The following is a 5000-nucleotide window of genomic DNA, read 5'->3' on the forward strand; positions in this document are numbered from 1 at the left end:
TTCCTGATTTAAAAGCCCGCATTTGCATTTGTATCTCCCCTTTCCTGTAACTAGTGTAGTCCAGATACAGATTTGCTGTATCCAGGACTGTTTGTAAGCTCCTGAGTCCTCCAAGACTTTATGTGTTGGAGGGAAGCCTTCTAGCCTATCAGTGGGAGTGGTACACACTAGGTAACCTATCTACCACATAAAAATTGTAGTTATTGGCTGTCTGGGCAATGTTTCCATCTCTGTCAACGTTCTGATTTAAAAGCCCACATTTGCACTTGTTTCTTTCCTGTAACTAGTCTAGTTCAGATACAGATTCTTAGTTTTAGCACTTGAATTTGCTTATTCATGCTCAGCACTTGCTCAGAATTGTTGTAAGCACTAAATAAGCTACAAATTACTACAGCACTCAACCTTCCTCATTACTTAGAGGAAAACAGCTCTTGTACTCACTTTCCTCACTTGTCTAGAGGAAAATAGTTTTTTATTCAGGCATGTCCAGGGGTCAGCTCCCAGTGTTCTCTCCTGTCTATCTGATGAATCTGGGCATCTTGGGGCAATGTAGCAATTGCCTCATGTACACAGACAACCCTCTCCTCCTACCACCCAACACTACAACCTTTGAGAGATGCACTTATCTAGCCAAACTGGAGGTAAAGCTCTCTCCAACCAAGACTGAACTTGACAGTCAAGAGGAGAAGGTAAACACTTGCACCACACCACACTCATCACATAGTCCACCAAAACTCACACATAGAAACACAAAAACATTCATGGAGGTTCTCAATAATAATCTGATCAAGCAACAGAGACCTCCAAAGTAGAAACGCAAGCATCCTCCACCCCCCAACAGAACGCAAATGACACATAGCCCACAGACTCAGTGTGGCACTCAACCACAGCCCATAAGGCAAAACAATGTATCCAACACACTAGTCACATGTGACTCTGTAGTCAGGCACACTGATGTCCCACTAACCAGGCTGAACAAGAAGAAGGTTACTGTCAGCTGCCTGTTGGGTGCCAGGATCCACCACATAACCCATGCACTCAGGTCACTCCACAACAAGTACATATATGACTCTGTCATTGTCCATGTTGGTGTGAATGACCTGAGACATACCTCCCTGGACTACATGAAAAGAGACATGGAAGAGCTCTCCAATCTTGTAGACCAGGCAGGTATGACACCAGCCCTGAGGAGCATCCTGCCATCGCCCAGAATGATACCGCAGTACAAGGACAAAATTATTGACGTAGACAATTGGCTAAGCTTCTGGTGTCATTCTATGGGGATCCAGTATCTATCTGCCTGGGACAACATGGTCGACAGACCATGATGCTTTGCCAGAGATGGACTGCACCTGTCACCCCTGGGATTCTGGATACTAGCTAAGGCTCTTGCCACCCCTATAGTGCCTTTTTTAGGCAAGGTTCAAATGATAACTTCACCACCGTAACAGCAACAGGCAAGCAAAAACTGAGGGTAATGCTACTCAATGCTAGAAGTCTAAAACTCAAAATGCAATCCCTCGAGGCACTCCTTACCTCCAGGCTAGTTGCTCAGCATAATGCATTGGGGGTTATCCAAGTGCAACTAACCCTGGGCAAAACTGCTATCCAAATTGTAGCTTCCTACAGATCCTCCTCCATGCCCCAGGATTCCTACTCCACTTTTCTTGATATACTGGAAAATATTAGGGTTCAACCAACCACCCTAATAATGGGTGATTTCAACTGCCCCACCATTAACTGCGAAAACTAGTCACGTACCAACTTCTTTGCTCAACGCTTTCTGGAATTCATAAATTCCAATGCCCTAGATCAGCTTATCCACAGCCCCACCAGGGGCAACAATATCCTAGACCTAGTCATTACCAACATGAGTGACCAGTGTTCCACACCTGAAGTCAACTCCTCGTTGGTCAGATCCGACCATAAGCTAATCACCTTAGAAAGCCACATGTCACGCCCACCCCCCATTAAGGAAACCATGATAAAAAATTTCTCCAAAGCCAACTTCATGCTTCTTAAGACAGAAGTGGCGGACTTCATGACACCCATCCAGATGGACAATACAGTTATGACTGCTGAATCCTACACAAATGCACTCTATAAGTACTTACACGAGTACATGGAGCATCCTATCCCAAACAGAACCAAGACACTATCCTCCAAAAAAAGGAAGCCAATCTGGTGGTCCCCTGCCATAAACAAACTCTACAACAGAAGGAAGAAACTGTTGTAAAAGAGTAAAACCCGTAAGTGGAGGAGCTCCCTGGTCAGCTTCAGTAAGAAGCTGAGATCCCTTATAAGATCTTCCAAAGCTAGCTACAAAAACAAAATCACCAAAGATTCTAGGGACAACCACAAAGCATTCTATACCTGTCAAGAATCTGAATGGCAACACCCAGATCTCCTCTGAGTTACAGCACAATGGCATGAAAATTACAGAACCAACTGATATTGCCAACATCCTGGCAGATAGGTTTGATGCTAACTTTACCCCTCTCTCACATCCTAAAGGGTCCATATCTATACAGGAAGAATGCAGAGTCCCTGTAATCACAACTATGCAGGTAAAAGCTGCACTCTCTAAAGCCAAAAACACAGCATCCATGGAACCGGACAACATCCCAGGCTGCGTTTTACATGAACTTCCGAACGAACTGGCTCCCCACCTAAGCACCATGTTGAATCATAGCATCACATCAGGCATTGTGCCCATTGAATGGAGCACAGCAATAGTCATCCCACTCCACAAAGGGGGAGCCACCACTGATCCCAGGAACTATCGCCCTATTAGCCTGATGAGCCTGGTCTGTAAGGCCATGGAACGTATCATCATGGAACTTATAAACAAAGACATTCGTAACCTCCAAACTCTGGACCCAACCCAGTTCAGGTTTGTGAAAGGCAGATCATGCCTCCTGAACCTGATCGACTTCTTTGAGGCAGTCACCAAAGCCATAGACGAGGGTAAGGTGCTTCACACAGCCTATCTTGACCTCGCCAAGGCTTTCAACACCATCCCCCATTCTGGAATTATAGCTAAACTCACTAAACTAGGTATAAATCCCTACATCACAAGATGGGTTGCCAACTGGCTCACTGACAGAACCCACACATTAAAAGCTGCCGACTCCAAATCTGACTTAAACCAGTGACAAGTGGAGTACCACAGGGTTCAGTCCTAGGACCTCTCCTGTTTGGCATCTACTTCTCTGAAATACAGGTTAACACAGAAGACCTTTAGCTAATGAAGTTCGCAGATGACTGCAAACTAGGAGCCATAGTCAAGTCTCCAAATGATGTGGACATCCTACAGAAGGGTCTCACTGAGACAGATGCCTGGTGTCAGAGCCATGGCCTCAAGCTCACTGCCAAAAAGTGCATTGTCATCCCCTTTGGTAAAAACTCTGTACCCATGAACTACCACATAGCTGGCAGTCTACTTAATGCCGAATGTGTGATAAGAGACCTTGGGACCCAGGTGGACAGTAGTCTCTCCTTTGATAATCACATTGCCACAGTAGTCAGGAAATCCTTCTACATGGCACACCTCATCACAAAAGTGTTCTCATCCAGGAAAAAAGAGGTCATTGTTCCCCTTTACTCGACACTCATTAGACCCATTATAGAGTACAACGCCCCTTTTGGAATGTACTTCACAGGACATCTGCAGCAGCTGGAAAGGCTACAGAAGTACCTCACAAAGAGGATTACTGGCCTCAAACAGATGCCCTACACTGACCATCTCAAAAAATTCCAGCTTTACTCCATAGCATATCGCCTACTCTGAGGTGATCTCTGCCTAACATATAAAGCTATGTCAAACATAGAGCTTTTGGACATACTACACCTAAAGAAATCCCAATCCCTCCAAGCTACATGTTCTAGGGACCTAAATTTTGTCACGACAATAAACAGGACATGCTGAAGGGATTGATTCCTGTCCCAGAGACTTCCCATACTCTGGAACAAGCTACCCATCTATGTCAAGCAATGTTCTTCATTAGCACTCTTCAAGAAAAATCTTGATGAGTTGTTGGGAAATAGGAAATACACCCCGGGGAACACTTCTGTGGCTCTGCTCGACAGGGGCACAGGAAAATAAATTTCTTGGGTGGCGTAAGCCAGGGAACCTTGTTGGCTAGGCTTAGTTAGGCCCTTGGGCCAATAGCCTTGTACCTACCTATGAACCTATAATTAGGGAAGGAAGTTTGTTTATTTATTTATTTACTTTACATTTGTTGACCGGGTTAGTCCAGCTTGGTCAGAGCCCTTTTTCAGTGGAGACCTGGAGAGAAAAGCTCCACAAAAACATAGACACTTAAATATGTAACTAAAGTAACATAATGCATAGATATATAAACAATAGTTTCCAAAAATAAAAAAAATTAAGCTTAGTTTAAAATGAGTGATATATTGATTAAAATATCAGCATAGCACATCTGGTATAGTACAGGGTAAAAAGGGCACATATAGAATATTTACATTCGTCATCTTCAGTTCAGCAGACAAATAGTAAGGCACAATAGTTTCTATTAGAGTCTATAGTAAATAGGCAGGTGTAAGATGGGGAAGCTATAAGAAGAAGGAGTAATGTAGAGAAATATAGTGGTAGAGAAAGGAAGGTGGGTGACACAGGACTGAAGAAGGGGGGAAGACCAGTTGGGATGGAGGAGTAAGGTCAATCAGTGGGATAATTAAACTGACATAGTCTTGTATTGCTTAGGTGGTTTTTTACAGTGTTTCTGAACTGGTGTTTAGGCTTAGTATTTTGAATGTGTAATGGAAGTTTATTCCAGCTGTCTGCAGGGGAATAGCTGTAGAGGTTCTTGCTAATGTTAATCTTTGGCTTGTATATAGAAAGGGGATGTTGCTCTGAAGAGTTCTAGGTGGGGTGTAGGGGGAGATGATAGAGTTAATACTGGGACAGAAAGAGGGCTGGTGTAGAATAGAGTGAATTATCTGAAGCTCAGAGAGGAGAAGGTTCTTGGGAAGCTCAA

The sequence above is a fragment of the Protopterus annectens genome, chromosome 12.part0 (assembly GCF_019279795.1).
Source record: "Protopterus annectens isolate FY-2018-M chromosome 12.part0, PAN1.0, whole genome shotgun sequence".
Classification (NCBI taxonomy): Eukaryota; Metazoa; Chordata; order Ceratodontiformes; family Protopteridae; genus Protopterus; species Protopterus annectens.